Source organism: Eriocheir sinensis, chromosome 20 (assembly GCF_024679095.1).
Source record: "Eriocheir sinensis breed Jianghai 21 chromosome 20, ASM2467909v1, whole genome shotgun sequence".
NCBI classification, from domain to species: domain Eukaryota; kingdom Metazoa; phylum Arthropoda; class Malacostraca; order Decapoda; family Varunidae; genus Eriocheir; species Eriocheir sinensis.
In genome coordinates this window covers 17,287,187-17,309,357 of record NC_066528.1, presented here as the reverse complement: position 1 = coordinate 17,309,357, position 22,171 = coordinate 17,287,187, and the positions used below count along the sequence as shown (strand labels likewise).

At 51.2% G+C, this 22,171-nt stretch overlaps 1 protein-coding gene across 13 annotated transcripts in view; it reads right to left on the bottom strand.

Moving 5' to 3' along the window:
• LOC127001290 (zinc finger protein 182-like) overlaps positions 1-22,171 on the bottom strand; it is a 71,897-nt gene that overhangs the window by 40,349 nt on the left and 9,377 nt on the right. For 3 of the 13 annotated variants that reach the window (XM_050865677.1, XM_050865685.1, XM_050865674.1), the window contains exon 1: positions 10,417-10,650. The exons of 2 other annotated variants lie outside the window; for them this stretch is intronic. The gene's annotated coding sequence lies outside the window, so the exon portion shown is untranslated. Of the gene's footprint in view, positions 1-7,281; positions 8,574-10,416; positions 10,651-14,432; positions 14,833-14,877; positions 15,147-19,929; positions 20,175-22,171 lie in introns of those variants that run through there. 8 more of the 13 variants (XM_050865675.1, XM_050865676.1, XM_050865673.1 and 5 more) reach the window with 8 other exon arrangements.

Below are 22,171 nucleotides of genomic sequence, written 5' to 3'. Positions count from 1 at the left end.
GGAGCGCATACGCCTCAGGCCACTTCGTGCAGTAGTCCATCACGACGCATACGAAACGAATGCCCCGGGCGTCATGGGCAGCGGGCCAGCAATATCTACAGCAACCCGCTCCATTGGCGCCCCCACGCTGTACAACTGAAGCGGAGCCTGATTCCGGCGTGGGGCCCTTTTCGCACTACAAACGTCACAGGCCCGACACCACTCGGAAACGTCGTTCCGCATACCGACCCAGTAGAAGCGCTGGCGGAGACGTTTAAGGGTCTTTTTCTCGCCCAAGTGGCCACTAGTAACACCGGCGTGCAACTCCCGTAACACCTCAGCACGCTTTGCACGGGGTACCACCACTACCCAGGCGTCTCTGCCCACTGCCTAACACCTCCCAGCGCTTTACTAGCACTCCCCACCGGTCCAACCGCAGCGTCTCCCACTGGTCGACGAGGCACTTAGTGGCAGGACTCTCCGCCGACACTTCCTCCCACCGTCGCTCCCCGCTGGCCCTGAGCCAACGCACTACAGGAGCAAGAGCGGGTCTGCGCTCTGTGCCTCACGCCACCGGTCGTTGCCTTCAGTGGCGTTGGCAGGCACTGTTAAGCGTCGGCAAACAGGGTCAGGGTCCCGACGCGCCTGGTGAGTAGCTTGCCTCACACGGGCTCTGACTCACGGCGTCAGGTCCTTCAGGGACGGAATGTGAGCTACCTGCCTCCACACGGGCGTCGAGTCACAGGGTCGGGGTCCTTGCTAGCACAGTGAGAGCAACCTGCCTCACACGGGCGCCGGCTCAAACTATCGGCGTTGCTGTGCACACGACCCGGGCGGTGAACAATCCGGTAGTTGAACTGCTCGAGCCTTCCCAACCACCTCGCCAGCTGACCCTCCGGCGCCTTCAGTGTTTTCAACCACTGCAGGGCAGCGTGGTCGGTCCGGACGGTGAACTCAGCGCCGTAGAGGTACGGCTGGAAGTGCTCGAGACTTTTTACTACTGCCAGCAGCTCCTTCCTGGTCACGCAGTAGTTGCGTTCAGGCCTACTGAACTTGGCGCTGTAGTAGGCCACCACGTGCTCCCTTCCATCCTTCACCTGCGACAAGACAGCCCCGATGCCCTCCGCACTGGCGTCGGTGTCAAGCAGGTAAGGGAGCTTCGGGTTGGGTACGGCAGGACCGGCGCCTCCACTAGGGCCCTCTTCAGGCCGTCGAACGCAGCCTGGCACGCCTCGTCCCACTCGATAGGCACTCCGTTCGAGTGAGGCGGTGTAGGGGCGCCGCGATGGTGGCGAAGTCCTGCACGAAGCGACGGTAGTAGGTGCACAGACCCAAGTAGCTCCTGACCTCAGCTACGTTAGTGGGCCGAGGCCAGTCTGCTACTGCTGCCACTTTCTGCGGGTCTGTGCGCACGCCGTCCTTGCTGACGACATGCCCCAGGAACGGCACCTCGTACTGGAAGAGGGAGCACTTCTTGGGGCTGAGCTTGAGGTTAGCCTTCCTCAGGCGTTGCAGGACCTCCTCCAGCCTCCCCAGCTCCTCCTCGAAGGTGCCTCCGTAGACGATGACGTCGTCGAGGTAGATGAGGGCCGTCCTCCACTGCAGGCCGTCCAGCACCCGCTCCATCAGACGTTCAAAACAGCCAGGGGCGTTGCAGAGGCCGAAGGGCATGACATTAAACTGCCAGCCCTGCCCGAAGGAAAAGGCTGTCTTCGGCTTGTCCTCTTCGGCCATCTCCACCTGGTGGTAGCCCGACTTCAGGTCGAGCGTGGAGAACCACCTCGCCCCTACCAGCGCGTCCAAGGTGTCGTCGATCCTCGGCAGGGGGTAGGAATCCTTCACAGTCACGTCATTCAGTGCCCGGTAGTCCACACAGAAGCGTTGTGTGCCGTCCTTCTTTTTAACCAGGACTACCGCTGAAGACCACGGACTGTCGGACTTCTCGATCACCCCCTGATTTGCCAGGTCGTTGACGGTGCGCTGCATCTCCTCTCGTCGGGCAGGTGCGATACGTCGAGGGGGACACTTGATGGGCGCGCTGGTTCCAGTGTTGATGCTGTGTTTCACCAGCGACGTGCGGCCCAAGTCCAAGTCGCCCCGGCTGAACACGTCTGAGTACTGCGTCAAGGTGTGGCGCACCTCTCCGCCTGCGACTCCGTCAGGTTAGCGGAGCCCCTGAGCGCCAGGTCTTCAAGGAAGTCAGGCAGCACTCCCTCCGCAGGCGTAGACGCACTCTTCGACGGCTGTTCAGCTCGCTCCACCTCTTCACATGTGCCTAGTCTGGCACCAGCGGGTAGTCGCCGAGCCTCGTCAGAGAAGTTAGCAACGAGTACTGTCACTAACTCCTCCCCCGCTCCCACGAGGCTCCTCCCGACTGCCACACCGTCAGTCAGGTGCAGGTTTTCTGAGGGTTCTACTATGCCTTCCGCGTCGTGCATCACCCTCGACAGTCGACACTGGACTCGTCGCTCCGTCCTGGGGGCAAGGTGCAGTCGCTCGGCCGTCACTACCTCGGCACAACCGACTTCCGGAAGCCAGGGCACCTCTTGTCCGTGCACCCTCATCCGCTTCCGTCCAAAGTCGATACATGCGCCAGTCTGCACCAGGTAGTCAAAACCGAGCAAGCCCTCTTCATCCAGGTCGGCGGCGTACACTGGCAGCCGCTCTTCTGCGCCGCCCACGCCGACACGAGCCACTACAGGCCCCTGGAGTGCCACGCAATGCCCCGTCACGCCGCACAATCTCTGCGGGGCGTCTGGGAGCCGCTCAGCGTCCAGCAACTCGGGGCGCACCAGGGTCTTTTCAGCCCCGGTGTCGACTGTCAGGCGGCAAGACTTACCGTCTACGTTGCCCTCCACCTGCACCGAACTAGTGGTATGGCGGCATCTTACACAAGTGGGGGCGTGTCGACCTTGGCAGGCTGGGTAGTCGCCCCCTTGTCCAGCCCGCTGCTGTTTCCCGCCTGCGCCACTTGCTTCGGCTTGGGGCAGGCGCTGGAGCGGTGATCAGACTTGCCGCAGTCCTTGCAGCAAGTCTGGAAGCCCCCAGACTTCGGCCGGTCGAGGGAACGCGTCTTTCGCCCCCTCGGACACCGGTCGCGTCTGTGGCCCTTCTCACCGCAGCCCCAGCAACGGCCACCAAACTCGGGGCTCGTCTCCCTCGACGCCGCCTTACGCTCGAACTTCGCCTTCCGGCCTCGCACGTCGTTCCGAGGCTTGGCGTAGTCAGCGAGGCGGCTTGACGTCTTGAGAAACGCCTCGAACTCCATGGCCCTCGCCAAAGCCACCTGCAGGTCACCAGGGTGGGCTTGCTTTACGTAGATCTGCAGCTGGTGGTCCTGCAGAGCATCTACGAAGGCGTCACGGGCGAGGACGGTCGTCATGTCTTCACCAGCAGCCGGATAAGCCCGCCTCACAAGGGCCTCCACATCTTGCGCCAGTTGTGACAGCGTCTCGCCCTTCTGCCTCGCCCTCTTCTTCAGCTGAGCCCTGTACACCTCAGCCTGGTGACTGTGCCCAAAGCGGCGCTGCAAGGCTTCCGACAGGCTGGTAAAGGAAGCTTGCTTGGTGGCTGGAAGGTGGCTGAGAATCTCGAGTGCCGGGCCCCGCAGCGCCGTTGCCAGCTGCAGCGCCTTTCTTCCTCAGTCCACCTTGAGCTGTTGCGAGCATGACGAACTGAGCAACGTAGGCCTCCCAAGCTACCTTGCCGTCATACTCAGCCGGCTTACGCCTGCGGTGGTCGTGAGAAGGAAACGAACGAGCAGGGTAGAAGGCAGGCACAGGGCAAGAAAGGAGGCAGGGTAGGGTTTAGGTGAGGAGGCGAGGGTGGCGGGCTGTTTGGCAACAGTGGCGGGGCCGCCGCTCGCGCCCCTGCCGCAGCCCACGCCAGCCGCTGAACCTGACCGTGACCCCGGCCGGACACGCCAGGCCCGGAGGCTCAGAGAACACTGCGTGGCCTCAGCGAGGCTTGACACTGCCCCAATCACACAAAGGCTCACTCTGCACTTCCTCTGGGGCAGCACACACGGCAGCCTGCCTCGCCTCAAACCCACCTCCTGCACCTCACCTCTCAGTGCCTCTAGGCCCCTCTGTAGCTCAACCCGGACCTCCTCGCAGGCCTGATCGGTATACTGCCGTGCCTCCTGCCGCACAGAAGCCAAACTTGCTTGTAGTGCCTCCTCAAGCCTGCTGGCCTGTGCCTCGGAGCGCTCGGCCTGCTCACGAGCCTGCTCCTCAAGCCTGCTGGCCTGTGCCTCAGCGCTCGGCCTGCTCACGGGCCTGCCTCAAGCCTGCTGGCCTGTGCCTCAGGCGCTCGGCCTGCTGTGCCTGCTTTGACCTTGAAGCGTTATTTCTTGCCTCAAGCCAGCCAACATTGAGGCAATTAACCCAGCTGGCCAGGCTTAGCGTCTTCATCAGCCTCAAGGTCACCACTACCCCACCACTCGCTCCGCCAGCCGCACCGTGCTCGCCGAGGTCCATTGTGCCTGAGGCGTCACTCTTGTCTGCCCGTCCACTCACAGCACAATTTCCCCGCTCCTGACACCACTGTTATACCACTTGTCTACCCCCTCACAGGCAGACAGGTGCTCTCCCAACTTAAACTGGGCTCGCTATGGAAAACACAGTGCTCCCACGAGGCGGACAGCAGACACAAAGACACTCCGGCGGACACACTCGCACACACCCACAGAGCACACAGCGAGGCACAATTAAATACAGGGCGGACTTTCTTGGGGTTTACTAAGCAATAGCACGTTGTACAATCCTTATAGTCCAAGGGGGAGGCAGTCAAGGCACAAATCACAGGCGATTAAGTCCTAAGGCACAGAGCACAGGCGAGCGCGTCCTTTGTCTTCTCTCCGTCTCCACTCTTCCTCGCCGCATGGCGTCCCTCTCCAGCCCGCCCCCTCAACGGGGCCGCAGGGAACCCTCATTACGTCACGTGGCGCCAATTACAATTTAAACTAAGCTAAGCCTTGGCGTAACAGTATATTCAGATTTTCAGATTTGCCTATTTCTTTTTTTCCCTATTTTTTCTTTTCTTCCTACTTGGAGACTTTTTATGCCCTAAGTCGTCTTTTTATGCATTTTGTTTTGGGTCTTTTATTTCTTTGAGTGTCTTTTCCTTACGCTTAGTTTTATCCTTGGAGGAATAATACATGGAGTGGCCCTCAGCGGGTCGCTCTCTTGGAGGAAGAATATACAGTATTCTTCCTCCTCTTGAGCAAGCATATTGCCTAACTTTGTAATAACTACCGATGAAGTCCTTAAAGCTCTCCAATCCCTTAAAACAAATACAAGTCCCGGACCTGACAACGTATATCCTATGCTGCTTAAAGAAACAAAGAGCGAAATACTCTCCTCCCTCACAACCATTTTTGATATGTCCTTGCGACAGGCATCGTCCCTTCGGATTGGAAAAAGGCTAACGTGACACCGGTTCTTAAGAAAGGAGACAAAAAAACACCAGGTAATTACAGGCCCATTAGTTTAACTTGTTGTAGGTAAGCTACTCGAGAGCATAATTAGAGACAAAACTGTGAGTTACCTTCAAAGCCACTCATTAATTGGGGATTCATAACATGGCTTCCGTAACAAAAGATCCTCCCTATCAAACCTATTGACCTTTTATAACGACCTCTTCTCAGTTTATGACGTGACTAAATCACTGGACGTAGTCTGTCTTGATTTCCAGAAAGCGTTAGATAAAGTCCCACATCATAGACTTTGGATTAATATATGGTAGTGATAATAAGGGAGGAGAGTGAAGATAGTGGTGAAGGGATAGGTCATAATGGCAGCAGTATAACTGTCCTGGTGATGGTGCCTGTAGCCATGGTGACAGTGAAGGTCAGCTGGTGGTCAGGGTGAAGGATTCTTGGTCTTTCCAGTGGCTAGATTTGTTTCTCTTCCTGTTTCCATCAGGAACACCTCTCACTTTACAAAGCTGCCCGCCCTCTACTTTTTCATTAATCTACCCTGGATCCTCATCATCATTAGTGACTCATTTTCCACCGTGGGTTCAGGGTCAAAAGGGTTGTGTTAACATTGTAATAAGTGTTCCAACACAAAGAATAGTGAAGGGAGTAAGTCTGGGCATTGCTGGCCGAGCCTCACATGAAGGGCGGCGTCAAGGCATGATGGCGTAGCGGTGGTGCTAATGTCGTGCCTTGCCTGTCTTCAACAGCAAGTTTAGTAAAGTTTGACTCATGATCCAAAGCTGTGATTCACAGGTTGTCTTGACGGTCACTGGAGAGTGAAATTAAGGAACACACGCTATTTTCTTACGATAATAAAACTCGTCTCTCGGAATGCTTTTTTATTCTTTACATAAATTCCCATATGTGGTACAAAACTTCTCCCTTACTTCTTTCTCCCGTTACTTCTCTCATCTCTCTAAGGAGGTGGTAACACTGCTGTTGTGCCCCCCCCCCACCCCCACCCAAGGCTGACGTGGTATAAGACTTGTTTGTTGAGATGGGACGTCACGTGGGTGGAAACAGGAAAGTAACAACACCATAAGACATCAATTACCATGGCCTACACCTCCCAACAGCCAGTTTGGTGTGGTTTGCCTACAGGACTATATTATTACTAGTAACACACACACTTGACCAATAGGCCCAGGCCACAACAGCCAGCCCGGCACAGTCACCAAAAAGATCAGACCGTTCACAGGACCCACCAACCACATGCAGCCTAGGATGGAAAGTGAATAACAGATCATGCCGTTACAGTCACCATTTGTTCCAATAGATGATTATTTTCTGTTCCCTGTGCTACACACAGCCCTGTAACACCACAACAAACACTTGCACTCACACACAGCAGAACTGAATCAGCACAGCCCCTCAGGAGAAGTGGACCTTCACGTGCCTGGCAATCTCACCCTTGGTCATGAAACGTTTCCCACAAACATCGCACTTGAACCCTTTATGACCAGAGTGTCTGAAGAGGTGCAGGTCCAATACCCTCTTCAGTTTGAATCTTTTCCCACAAACTTCACACTCATGATTTCTTGCATCAGTGTGTGTAACAGTGTGTACTTTGAGGTTACTCTTCAGACTGAAACATTTCCCACAAACTTCACACTCATGATTTCTTGCATCAGTGTGTGTAACAGTGTGTACTTTGAGGTGAGCCTTCTGACTGAAACATTTCCCTAAATTTCACACTCATGATTTCTTGCACCAGTGTGTGTAACAGTGTGTAATTTGAGGTACCCTTCTGACTGAAACGTTTCCCTACAAACTTCACACTCATGATTTCTTTCACCAGTGTGTGTAGGGCATGTTTCTTGAGGTGACCCTTCTGACTGAAACATTTCCCACAAACTTCACACTCATGATTTCTTGCACCAGTGTGTGTAAGGGTGTGTCTGTTGAGGTTACACTTCCGACTGAAACATTTCCCACAAACTTCACACTCATGATTTCTTTCACCAGTGTGTGTAAGGGTGTGTCTGTTGAGGTTACTCTTCTCACTGAAACATTTCCCACAAACTTCACACTCATGATTCCTTTCACCAGTGTGCGTAAGGGCATGTTTCTTGAGGGTACCCTTCTCACTGAAACGTTTCCCACAAACTTCAGACTCATGTTTTTTTGCACCGGTGTGTGTAACGGTGTGTGTTTTGAGGGTACTCTTCCGACTGAAACATTTCCCACAAACTTCACACTCATGATTTCTTGCACCAGTGTGTGTAACAGTGTGTAATTTGAGGGTACTCTTCCGACTGAAACATTTCCCACAAACTTCACACTCATGATTTCTTTCACCAGTGTGTGTAAGTGTGTGTGTGTTGAGGTGACCCTTCTGACTGAAACATTTCCCACAAACTTCACACTCATGATTTCTTTCACCAGTGTGTGTAAGGGCATGTTTCTTGAGGTGACCCTTCTGACTGAAACATTTCCCACAAACTTCACACTCATGGTTTCTTGCACCAGTGTGTGTAAGGGTGAGACGTTTGGGGTTACTCCTATTACTAAACCTTTTGCCACACTCCCGGCTTTCATGAGGTCTTACGCCAGAGTGTGTGGGTGTATTTGTTGAGGTCATCCTTCCCTGCATGTCTTTGGTCAGTAAACTTTCTCTCACTCTCAGATCTTCTCACATTTCTGAAATTCAAACTTCCCCCTTTGTGGATGAAGAGGCCAGCAGTTGCTTTTGGTGGTGGTGGTGGTGTTGGTAGTGGCAGTGGTGGTGGTGGTGGCAGGAGTGGTGGTGGGGGTGGTGGCAGGAGTGGTGGTGGTGGTAATGTTTTTGATTACTCCTGAACCTCACACCAGTAGCAGTCGGCTCCTGCTCATCCCAGCCACTGCAGCTGCTGTCCCGCCTTGCAGCCTCCACTGCAACACTACTCCAGATGTGAGGAGTTGGCTGGTCTTGAGGAACCTCAGAGATGCTGGAGAAGGCGGCGAGGTTGCCTAAAAGCCACACTTAGTGACCAATTGAGCAGGCAAGGCGTGGGATGCACCAAGGAGTCCTGAAGTCAGCGGCAGCAAGGACGGAAGAAGTACCGAGCACAGCAGCTGTCTCAATGCCTACCATCGACACTAACACCAGTGGTGGCCATTGGGACAAAGTCGTGTTCTGCAAAGAAAAAAATTGTCTGGTTAGGAAACTGAAGTTGGTGGGAGGGATCAGGGCGGTGGTGGGTGCACCAAGGCAAGCCACAGGCCGCCGGGTCGGGCAAATAGTGCGTGTTGATGAGATATATTATTCTGGTTATTGATTATTCTTGGGAATGACTACTTGGAAGTGCAGGGAGAGAGGGGAGTTAAAAAAAACAAGCACTAGTGTAGCCCGTCCACACCTATTTACTCCTTCCTGTCTCTAGTGTAGCCCGTCCACACCCTGGCCCTCCACTCCTTCCTGTCCCAAGTGTAGCCCGTCCACACCCTGGCCCACCACTCCTTCCTGTCCCAAGTGTAGCCGTCCACACCCTGGCCCCCCGCTCCTTCCTGTCCCAAGTGTAGCCCGTCCACACCCTGGCCCCCCACTCCTTCCTGTCCCAAGTGTAGCCCGTCCACACCTTGGCCCCCCGCTCCTTCCTGTCCCAAGTGTAGCCCGTCCACACCCTGGCCCTCCCCTCCTTCCTGTCCCAAGTGTAGCCCGTCCACACCCTGGCCCTCCTCCTTCCTGTCCCAAGTGTGGCCTGTCCACACCCTGGCCCTCCCTCCTTCCTGTCCCAAGTGTAGCCCATCCACACCCTGGCCCCCACTCCTTCCTGTCCCAAGTGTGGCCGTCCACACCCTGGCCCCCACTCCTTCCTGTCCCAAGTGTGGTCCGTCCACACCTGGCCCTCCCTCCTTCCTGTCCCAAGTGTAGCCTGTCCACACCCTGGCCCCCACTCCTTCCTGTCCCAAGTGTAGTCCGTCCACACCCTGGCCTCCCTCCTTCCTGTCCCAAGTGTGGCCGTCCACACCCTGGCCCGCCGCTCCTTCCTGTCCCAAGTGTAGCCCGTCCACACCCTGGCCCCCCGCTCCTTCCTGTCCCAAGTGTAGCCCGTCCACACCCTGGCCCCCTGCTCCTTCCTGTCCCAAGTGTAGCCCGTCCACACCCTGGCCCCCCGCTCCTTCCTGTCCCAAGTGTAGCCCGTCCACACCCTGGCCCCCCGCTCCTTCCTGTCCCAAGTGTAGCCTGTCCGCACCCTGGCCCCCCGCTCCTTCCTGTCCCAAGTGTAGCCCGTCCACACCCTGGCCCCCCGCTCCTTCCTGTCCCAAGTGTAGCCTGTCCACACCCTGGCCACTCCTTCCTGTCCCAAGTGTAGCCCGTCCACACCCTGGCCCCGCTCCTTCCTGTCCCAAGTGTAGCCGTCCACACCCTGGCCCCGCTCCTTCCTGTCCCAAGTGTAGCCCGTCCACACCCTGGCCCCCCCGCTCCTTCCTGTCCCAAGTGTAGCCCGTCCACACCCTGGCCCGCCACTCGTGCCTGTCCCACGTGTAGCCCGTCCCCACCCTGGCCCCCCACACCTGCCTGTCCCAAGTGTAGCCCGTCCACACCCTGGCCCCCACTCCTTCCTGTCCCAAGTGTAGCCTGTCCACACCCCTGGCCCCCCTCCTTCCTGTCCCAAGTGTAGCCCGTCCACACCCTGGCCCTCCACTCCTTCCTGTCCCAAGTGTAGCCCGTCCACACCCTGGCCCTCCACTCCTTCCTGTCCCAAGTGTAGCCCGTCCACACCCTGGCCCCCCACTCCTTCCTGTCCCAAGTGTAGCCCGTCCACACCCTGGCCCCCCGCTCCTTCCTGTCCCAAGTGTAGCCCGTCCACACCCTGGCCCTCCCCTCCTTCCTGTCCCAAGTGTAGCCCGTCCACACCCTGGCCCTCCCCTCCTTCCTGTCCCAAGTGTAGCCCGTCCACACCCTGGCCCTCCCCTCCTTCCTGTCCCAAGTGTAGCCCGTCCACACCCTGGCCCCCCACCACCCGCACACTCACCCTGGGGGCCTGCACGCCGAGGGGCTCCTCCTCCTCCACGAGAAACACTGCCAGGGCACTTCAGGCCACGCGGCGGACCTCGACCTTGAACTTGATGTCACAGCCTCACAGGGGACTTGTTTGCTTCCTCCTCCTCCTCTTCTTCTTCTCCTCTTTGTATACCTTCTTCTTGGGTTCTTCTTAATTCTTTGATTTTTCTGTCTCCCTATATTCAGACCTTCCTATTTTCTCTTCCGATTTACATATTTTACCAATTTTTTTTAATTCTATTTCCCTTTTTTCTTCTTTTCCCTTCTCTTTGTACATCTTCTTACGGTCCTTCTTGATTCTTTATTTTTTCTGTGGACCTATATTCAGCTTTTCCTGTTTTCCTCTTTTTTGATTTACATATTTTTTCCGTTTTTCTTTTATTTCCTTATTTTTTTCTCTTCCTCACACGATATTACATTTAGTACTGTACACACATTTAGATGTCTCTTCAAGACCATGGTAAGACCTCATCTTGAGTATGCTCAGTCAGTATGGTCCCCCTACAAGAAGAAGGATATAAGGATTGTGGAAAATGTCCTGAGAAGAGCATCCAAGTTATTACCAGGATTCAAGAACCTCACATATCCAGAACGACTGAAACAATTGGAGATACCAACACTGACTTACAGAAGGCTAAGGGGAGACATGATTGAGGCAGATCAAATCCTCAAAGGTAAATATGATGAGGATGTCAACATCCAACTTGAGAGACATACAGGGCCAACACGTGGACACAAATTGAAACTATGGAAAATGAGGTCCAGGACGCAAAAGAGGCAGATGTTCTTCAATTCAAGAGTCGTTGATGCCTGGAATAGCCTTCCCATGGATGTAGAAGAGGCAGTGAGCGTGATATCATTTGAGAAACGATTAGATAACTTTTGATCAAACCAACAAATTCAATATCATTTTGAAGAAAAATTGTTAACCAGCCCGGCACACCAGCTGAATATCAGTTTTGACAGCGACAATGATCTGGACATAGAGGCCTAGCTTTGGCCTGCGTCCAGTGACACCGTAAGGTTCCGTAAGGTAAGGTATATTCAGATTTTCCGATTTGCCTATTTCTTTTTTTCCCTATTTTTTCTTTTCTTCCTACTTGGAGACTTTTTATGCCCTAAGTCGTCTTTTTATGCATTTTGTTTTGGGTCTTTTATTTCTTTGAGTTTCTTTTCCTTACGCTTAGTTTTATCCTTGGAGGAATAATACATGGAGTGGCCCTCAGCGGGTCGCTCTCTTGGAGGAAGAATACAGTATTCTTCCTCCTCTTGAGCAAGCATTGCCTAACTTTGTAATAACTACCGATGAAGTCCTTAAAGCTCTCCAATCCCTTAAAATGAATACAAGTCCCGGACCTGACAATGTATATCCTATGCTGCTTAAAGAAACAAAGAGCGAAATACTCTCCTCCCTCACAACCATTTTTGATATCCTTGCGACAGGCATCGTCCCTTCGGATTGGAAAAAGGCTAACGTGACACCGGTTCTTAAGGAGACAAAAAAACACCAGGTAATTACAGGCCCATTAGTCTAACTTGTTGTAGGTAAGCTACTCGAGAGCATAATTAGATAAAAAATTGTGAGTTACCTTCAAAGCCACTCATTAATTGGGGATTCACAACATGGCTTCCGTAACAAAAGATCCTCCCTATCAAACTTATTGACCTTTTATAACGACCTCTTCTCAGTTTATGACGTAACTAAATCACTGAACGTAGTCTGTCTTGATTTCCAGAAAGCGTTAGATAAAGTCCCACATCATAGACTTTGGATTAATATATGGTAGTGATAATAAGGGAGGAGAGTGAAGATAGTGGTGAAGGGATAGGTCATAATGGCAGCAGTATAACTGTCCTGGTGATGGTGCCTGTAGCCATGGTGACAGTGAAGGTCAGCTGGTGGTCAAGGGTGAAGGATTCCTTGGGTCTTTCCAGTGGCTAGATTTGTTTCTCTTCCTGTTTCCATCAGGAACACCTCTCACTTTACAAAGCTGCCCGCCCTCTACTTTTTCATTAATCTACCCTGGATCCTCATCATCATTAGTGACTCATTTCCCACCGTGGGTTCAGGGTCAAAAGGGTTGTGTTACCATTGTAATAAGTGTTCCAACACAAAGAATAGTGAAGGGAGTAAGTCTGGGCATTGCTGGCCGAGCCTCACATGAAGGGCGCGTCAAGGCATGATGGCGATGGTGGTGCTAATGTGTCGTGCCTTGCCTGTCTTCAACAGCAAGTTTAGTAAAGTTTGACTCATGATCCAAAGCTGTGATTCATAGGTTGTCTTGACGGTGACTGGAGAGTGAAATTAAGGAACACACGCTATTTTCTTACGATAATAAAACGCGTCTCTCGGAATGCTTTTTTATTCTTTACATAAATTCCCAAGTGGTACACTGAGATTTGAGGGCATACAAAACACATGTAAATGCAACCTGTTATAATTCCGATTGGGGGAAGAGAGGGGATGGGGGGTCAGGGTGGAAGAACACCTAAGAGAAGTAGGGGAGGGAAGAAGACGGGAGTGTATGGAGAGAATTGATAAATCGCCTTTGCATTACAAAACTTCTCCCTTATTTCTTTCTCCCGTTACTTCTCTCATCCCTCTAAGGAAGTGGTAACACTTGCCCCCCCCCCCCCCCACCCAAGGCTGCCGTGAATAAGACTTGTTTTTTGATGATGGGACGTCACGTGGGTGGAAACAGAAACAAATAACACCATAAGACATCACCATGGCCTACCTCCCCAAGCCCAGTTGGTGTGGTTTTGCCAGGGACTATATATTACTACTTAACACACCACTTGACCAATAGGCCCAGGCCACAACAGCCAGCCCGGCACAGTCACCAAAAAGATCAGACCGTTCACAGGACCCACCAACCACATGCAGCCTAGGATGGAAAGTGAATAACAGATCATGCCATTACAGTCACCATTTGTTCCAATAGATGATTATTTTCTGTTCCCTGTGCTACACACAGCCCTGTAACACCACCACAACAAACACTTGCACTCACACACACAGCAGAACTGAATCAGCACAGCCCCTCAGGAGAAGTGGACCTTCACGTGCCTGGCAATCTCACCCTTAGTCATGAAACGTTTCCCACAAACATCGCACTTGAACCCTTTATGACCAGAGTGTCTGAAGAGGTGCAGGTTCAATAGCCTCTTCAGTTTGAATCTTTTCCCACAAACTTCACACTCATGATTTCTTGCATCAGTGTGTGTAAGAGTGTGTAATTTGAGGGTATCCTTCAGACTGAAACATTTCCCACAAACTTCACACTCATGATTTCTTTCACCAGTGTGTGTAAGAGTGTGTAATTTGAGGTTATACTTCAGACTGAAACGTTTCCCACAAACTTCACACTCATGATTTCTTGCATCAGTGTGTGTAACAGTGTGTACTTTGAGGTTACTCTTCAGACTGAAACATTTCCCACAAACTTCACACTCATGATTTCTTTCACCAGTGTGTGTAAGGGCATGTTTCTTGAGGTTACTCTTCTCACTGAAACGTTTCCCACAAACTTCACACTCATGGTTTGCATGTTTCTTGAGGGTACCCTTCTCACTGAAACGTTTCCCACAAACTTCACACTCATGATTTCTTTCACCAGTGTGTGTAAGAGTGTGTAATTTGAGGGTATCCTTCAGACTGAAACATTTCCCACAAACTTCACACTCATGATTTCTTTCACCAGTGTGTGTAAGAGTGTGTAATTTGAGGGTATCCTTCCGACTGAAACATTTCCCACAAACTTCACACTCATGATTTCTTGCACCAGTGTGTGTAAGTGTGTGTCTGTTGAGGTTACCCTTCCGACTGAAACATTTCCCACAAACTTCACACTCATGATTTCTTTCACCAGTGTGTGTAAGTGTGTGTGTGTTGAGGTGACCCTTCTGACTGAAACATTTCCCACAAACTTCACACTCATGATTTCTTTCACCAGTGTGTGTAAGGGCATGTTTCTTGAGGTGACCCTTCTGACTGAAACATTTTCCACAAACTTCACACTCATGGTTTCTTTCACCAGTGTGTGTAACGGTGTGACGTTTGGGGTTACTCCTATTACTAAACCTTTTGCCACACTCCCGGCTTTCATGAGGTCTTACGCCAGAGTGTGTGGGTGTATTTGTTGAGGTCATCCTTCCCTGCATGTCTTTTCTCACACTCTTGGCTTTGGTCAGTAAACTTTCTCTCACTCTCAGATCTTCTCACATTTCTGAAATTCAAACTTCCCCCTTTGTGGATGAAGAGGCCAGCAGTTGCTTTTGGTGGTGGTGGTGGTGGTGGTGGCAGGAGTGGTGGTGGTGGTGGTAGGACTGGTGGTGGTGGTGGCAGGAGTGGTGGTGGTGGTAATGTTTTTGATCACTCCTGAACCTCACACCAGTAGCAGTCGGCTCTTGCTCATCCCAGCCACTCCACCTGCTGTCCTGCCTTGCAGCCTCCACTGCAACACTGCTCCAGATGTGAGGAGTTGGCTGGTCTTGAGGAACCTCAGAGATGCTGGAGAAGGTGGCGAGGTTGCCTAAAAGCCACACTTAGTGACCAATTGAGCAGGCAAGGCGTGGGATGCACCAAGGAGTCCTGAAGTCAGCGGCAGCAAGGACGGAAGAAGTACCGAGCACAGCAGCTGTCTCAATGCCTACCATCGACACTAACACCAGTGGTGGCCATTGGGACAAAGTCGTGTTCTGCAAAGAAAAAAATTGTCTGGTTAGGAAACTGAAGTTGGTGGGAGGGATCAGGGCGGTGGTGGGTGCACCAAGGCAAACCACAGGCCACCGGGTCGCGCAAATAGTGCGTGTTGATGAGATCACCGCTCTTACATTATTTACGAGGACCACACTCTTCTTCTGATAGGCTTGTATATGTTTCATATTATTCTGGTTATTGATTATTCTTGGGAATGACTACTTGGAAGTGCAGGGAGAGAGGGGGGTTAAAAAAACAACAAGTACTAGTGAAAGAGCTGGATAGTGCGTCATATGCAGTCAACTGTAATTGAATTTATAAGACAATACTCAAATAACTTCGAGTCTCCAACATAGCCTGTGTTCCACACCGAGGAGTATTCAACAGGGTGAGGGGAACCATAAATGGAGCATCAACCTGGCCCCCGCTCCTTCCTGGCCCAAGTGTAGCCGCCCACACCCTGGCCCCCACTCCTTCCTGTCCCAAGTGTAGCCCGTCCACTCTCTGGCCCACCGCTCCTTCCTTTCCCAAGTGTAGCCCGTCCACACCCTGGCCCCCCCCTCCTTCCTGTCCCAAGTGTAGCCCGTCCACACCCTGGCCCCCACTCCTTCCTGTCCCAAGTGTAGCCCGTCCACACCCTGGCCCCCTCCTTCCTGTCCCAAGTGTGGCCCGTCCACCCTGGCCCCGCTCCTTCCGGTCCCAAGTGTAGCCCGTCCACACCCTGGCCCTCCACTCCTTCCTGTCCCAAGTGTAGCCCGTCCACACCCTGGCCCCCCGCTCCTGCCTGTCCCAAGTGTAGCCTGTCCACACGCTGGCCCCCGCTCCTTCCTGTCCCAAGTGTGGCCGTCCACACCCTGGCCCCCTCCTTCCTGTCCCAAGTGTAGCCCGTCCACACCCTGGCCCTCCCTCCTTCCTGTCCCAAGTGTAGCCGTCCACACCCCCCTCGCTCTTTCCTGTCCCAAGTGTAGCCCGTCCACACCCTGGCCCCCCCCTCCTTCCTGTCCCAAGTGTAGCCCGTCCACACCCTGGCCCCCCGCTCCTAGATAACTATTACCAAGCCTCTAGATAACTTAAAAATCCTTAGTTTCAATGCGCGTAGCCTATGAAACAAATTTGATGAACTGAGATGTCTTGCTCTAACAGAAAATTTTGACATAATTGCTATAACCGAAACATTTATCGACACCACAAATATTGATTTAAGTTTCGAATTCAAAATAGTTGTCTACAGACTATTCAACAAATATATTGTTAACTTTAGAGGAGGTGGCGTCGCCCTTTATGTCAAAAGCTATTTGCAACCCACTGACAAAACACCGGGAAACAGTAACGTTGAACATTTGTGCGTGCGAGTAAACATTGCAAAAGTCAATTTAAATATATCTGTCACCTACAGACCTCCCGGGCAATCACTCGATGACGACCTTGAAATGTACAGCGTCTTAAGGCAGTCACTTAATAACAACGACTCACTGATATTAGGAGACTTTAACCTCCCCCATATCGACTGGGCGACACTGTCAGGTACAGAAGGCGAGTCACATAGAATGATCGAATTTCTAGAAGAAAATTATCTAAGCCAAATGGTTTCTGAGCCAACTCGACAAAATAATATACTCGACCTTGTTATAACGACCCAAGATAACCTAGTCAGTAGTGTCACGGTAGGAGAAAACCTCGGTTCTTGCGATCATAAATTAGTGCGCGTCGACATTAGAGCTCAATCATCAGTGACTGAAAATAAAGTAAAGGTGCACAATTTCAAAAGAGCTAACTTCGTAGAAATCCGACAAAAACTAACAGAAATACAACTATCAGATGACGGCAGTGTAGATGAAGCCTGGCTAAGCCTTAAAAATCACTTACTCACTCAGCAGAACACATTCGTCCCCTTGTGCGAGAAGCGAATTAACACAAATAAAAGCCCATCGTGGTTTAATAGCGAAATTAAACAATCAGTCAATGAGAGAAAATTGTTTTACAGGTTAAAGAAAGAACAAAGCACGCCCGAAAACATTAGACTTTATAATGATGCCAGGCGACGAGTAAAAAGACTAGTAGGTCAGGCAAAGCGTAGATATGAAGAAAATATTGTAGCCAACTGTAAAAATAATCCGAAATCTTTCTTCAGTTACATAAACAACAGAAAGGCGATCAAAAGTGGTATTGGACCTTTAACAAACAGCGACGGTGCACTAGTGACTGACAGCCAACACATTGCAAACCTCTTAAACAATTACTTTTCCTCGGTGTTTAATACTAACAGTCTTCCTCTCGCTACCACCAACACCAGTACTGTTGTAAATCTCGAGCATGCACTGCCTTATTTTGAAATAACAACCGATGAAGTCCTTAAAGCTCTCCATTCACTTAAAACTAATAAAAGTCCCGGACCCGACAAAGTATATCCTATACTGCTTAAAGAAACAAAGAGCGAAATACTCTCCTCCCTCACTACCGTATTCAATATGTCCTTGCGACAAGGCTTCGTCCCTTCGGATTGGAAAAAGGCTAACGTGACACCGATTTTTAAGAAAGGAGACAAAAAAATACCAGGTAACTACCGACCCATTAGTCTAACTTCAATTGTAGGTAAGCTACTCGAGAGCATAATTAGAGACAAAATTGTGAGTTACCTCGAAAGCCACTCATTAATTGGGGATTCACAACATGGCTTCTGTAACAAAAGATCCTGCCTGTCAAACCTACTGACCTTTTATAACGATCTCTTCTCAATTTATGACGTAACCAAATCAGTGGATGTAGTCTATCTTGATTTCCAGAAAGCGTTTGATAAAGTCCCACATCATAAATTACTTTATAAATTAAAGCAAATAGGCATTGACGGTCAAGTAAACCAATGGATCGCGAATTGGTTGAGCAACAGACAACAAAGAGTTGTGATTGACGGATTTAACTCAGAGTGGGCGCCGGTCACTAGTGGCGTCCCTCAGGGCTCGGTTCTTGGCCCAGTGCTCATTATTTATATCAACGACGTGGATGTTGGACTCAATAATCGCATTAGTAAATTTGCAGACGACACAAAGATTGGTAACTCGGTTCTCACTGACGAAGACAGGCAAACCCTCCAAGAGGATTTGCACAAAATTTCAGCTTGGTCGGATAAATGGGAGATGCCCTTTAACGTAGACAAGTGCCAGGTCCTTCAAGTTGGAACAAAAAAAAAGAAGTTCGATTACGAAATACGCGGCATTAAACTCACAAGCGTTCAATGCGTTAAGTACCTGGGGATTAAAATCGCGTCAAACCTCAAATTCTCACATCAATGCATCGATGCAGCAAATAAAGCGAACAGAATGTTGGGCTTCATTAAAAGAAACTTTTTATTCAAGAATAAAGATGTAATATTTCCGCTCTACAATAGTTTCGTCAGACCCCACTTGGAATATGCGGTACAGTTTTGGTCTTCCCACCATGCAAAGGACATTGCTAAACTAGAAGGTGTTCAGCGTCGAGCAACAAAAATGATCCCTTCCTTGCGCAACAAATCCTACGAAGAAAGGCTTTCCACCCTTAACATGTTCTCTCTTGAGAAACGTCGCCTCCGAGGAAACCTGATCGAATGTTTTAAAATACTTAATGGTTTCACGAATGTAGACGGAACAAAATTGTTTATGATCGATGACACTTTGCGAACGAGGAACAATGGCACAAAACTCAAATGTAGACAAGTAAATTCAGACTGCACCAAATTTTTCTTCACCAACGCTAGAAAAGAGAATGGAATAAGCTCCCACCATCAGTGGTCCAGTGTAACACGATTGACTCTTTAAAAACAAGCTCGACCGTCACTTCCTTGAATTGGTATTAACTAGAGTAGAGAAGCAACGTTTTGGAGCCATCTGATTAATGTAAAATCACTTAGGTATAAGGACAGACCACCTAGTCTGAACCATGGGGTCTGTGTGGTCTGATTTTCTATGTAAATCTATGTAAATCCTTCCTGTCCCAAGTGTAGCCCGTCCACACCCTGGCCCCCACTCCTTCCTGTCCCAAGTGTAGCCCGTCCACACCCTGGCCCTCCACTCCTTCCTGTCCCAAGTGTAGCCCGTCCACACCCTGGCTCCCTGCTCCTTCCTGTCTCAAGTGTAGCCCGTCCACACCCTGGCCCCCCACTCCTTCCTGTCCCAAGTGTAGCCCGTCCACACCCTGGCCCCCCGCTCCTTCCTGTCCCAAGTGTAGCCCGTCCACACCCTGGCCCGCCACTCCTTCCTGTCCCAAGTGTAGCCCGTCCACACCCTGGCCAGCCACTCCTTCCTGTCCCTAGTGTAGCCCATCCACACCCTGGCCCTACCCTCCTTCCTGTCCCAAGTGTAGCCCGTCCACACCCTGGCCCCCCGCTCCTTCCTGTCCCAAGTGTAGCCCGTCCACACCCTGGCCCCCCCCTCCTTCCTGTCCCAAGTGTAGCCCGTCCACACCCTGGCCCCCCACTCCTTCCTGTCCCAAGTGTAGCCCGTCCACACCCTGGCCCCCCACTCCTTCCTGTCCCAAGTGTAGCCCGTCCACACCCTGGCCCCCCGCTCCTTCCTGTCCCAAGTGTAGCCTGTCCACACCCTGGCCCCCCGCTCCTTCCTGTCCCAAGTGTAGCCCGTCCACACCCTGGCCCTCCACTCCTTCCTGTCCCAAGTGTAGCCCGTCCACACCCTGGCCCTCCCCTCCTTCCTGTCCCAAGTGTAGCCCGTCCACACCCTGGCCCTCCCCTCCTTCCTGTCCCAAGTGTAGCCCGTCCACACCCTGGCCCCCCACCACCCACACACTCACCCTGGGGGCCTGCACGCCGAGGGGCTCCTCCTCCTCCACGAGAAACACTGCCAGGGCACTTCAGGGCACGCGGCGGACCTCGACCTTGAACTTGATGTCACAGCCTCACAAGGGACTTGTTTGCTTCCTCCTCCCCCTCTTCTTCTTCTCCTCTTTGTATGCCTTCTTCTTGATTGATTGATAATTTATTGTTGGAGGTAAACAACAAGGGAGAAGGGAGGAACATGCCATCCCAACCCCCAGGCAGGACAGAGTGTGATTATACAACTATTAATACATGTGTAGGGAGCACCATGAAACTAAAAAGATACAATGGTAGGAAGGAAAGCACAACAAGGGAGGGGGCGGTACCTCCCCATGGACAATAAGACAATAAAATGTGGGGACGGAGAACATTGCCCAAGCACTAGATGGGAATGAATACAGAGATAGAGTAAATACTAGTCCTTAAAGTAAAATACTGCAGAAATCACAGCCTTGTATAGCACGGCAGTAGTTCAGGCTGCCACACACGGCATCACCACCTTGGTGCAAACTGAGGGTGTTCTTTGAGGATGGCAGGGAGGACATCATGGTTCAGGAGCCAACAAATTGTCTGGGGCAGGTCAAGGCAGTCCCGTGGCTTAAACTTAGCAATGAGAGGGCATTCCATGACATAGTGCTGCAGTGCGTGGCCCCTCGGCCTGGCACAGAGCGTGCAGCAGACACCAGGGGAGTTACTAACCTCCCAGTAGTACCTATAGCCTAGCCTAAGGCGCATTGCTACCACATCCTGAGGGGCACTGTGTCGCCCATAGGGGTAAACACAGCGCTGGGAGACACTAACATAGTGGAGGCTGCTGGCGCCGCCATTGTCACAGCAGTGTCTGAGTTGGGTAGCAATGCTATCACGTGAATAATGCCTAAGTCTATTCTTAAACATAGCTAAGCGTACAGTCAGTGCCAGGGTCCACTGTGTCATCCTGAAGGGCACGTCGAGCAAGGCAGTCTGCCTTCTCATTGTGCTGGATGCCCACATGAGAGGGCACCCAGGTGAAGTGGACCGTGGCACCTGCGGCCTCAAGGGCACGGACGGCAGTCAGGCACTTAGTTACAAGATCACAGTCGGCAGGGGAGGAGGACACAAGTTCACGCAATGCAGCCTGGCTATCGACAAACAAGTAGACATTTTTGTGCAAAGCTGCTACAGTGTGGAGAGCCTCAAGGATGGCATACAGCTCAGCCCGGGTCGAGGACAGGTACCCCGGCAGCCGCCTGGTAACCTCAATGTCTGTACTGGGTGGGGGAAGCGTAATCCCAGATAAACACGCCACAGCCCGGCCTGCTGCCATCTACGGAGCCATCACAGTACACCTTCTTCTTGGGTTCTTAATTCTTTGATTTTTCTGTCTCCCTATATTCAGACTTTCCTATGTTCTCTTCCGATTTACATATTTTACCAATTTTTTTTCTATTTCCCTATTTTCTTCTTTTCCCTTCTCTTTGTACATCTTCTTACGGTCCTTCTTGATTCTTTATTTTTTCTGTGGACCTATATTCAGCTTTTCCTGTTTTCCTCTTTTCTGATTTACATATTTTTTCCGTTTTTCTTTTATTTCCTTATTTTTTTCTCTTCCTCACACGATATTACATTTAGTACTGTACACACATTTAGATGTCTCTTCAAGACCATGGTAAGACCTCATCTTGAGTATGCTCAGTCAGTATGGTCCCCCTACAAGAAGAAGGATATAAGGATTGTGGAAAATGTCCTGAGAAGAGCATCCAAGTTATTACCAGGATTCAAGAACCTCACATATCCAGAACGACTGAAACAATTGGAGATACCAACACTGACTTACAGAAGGCTAAGGGGAGACATGATTGAGGTAGATCAAATCCTCAAAGGTAAATATGATGAGGATGTCAACATCCAACTTGAGAGACATACAGGGCCAACACGTGGACACAAATTGAAACTATGGAAAATGAGGTCCAGGACGCAAAAGAGGCAGATGTTCTTCAATTCAAGAGTCGTTGATGCCTGGAATAGCCTTCCCATGGATGTAGAAGAGGCAGTGAGCGTGATCTCATTTGAGAAACGATTAGATAACTTTTGATGAAACCAACAAATTCAATATCATTTTGAAGAAAAATTGTTAACCAGCCCGGCACACCAGCTGAATATCAGTTTTGACAGCGACAATGATCTGGACATAGAGGCCTAGCTTTGGCCTGCGTCCAGTGACACCGTAAGGTTCCG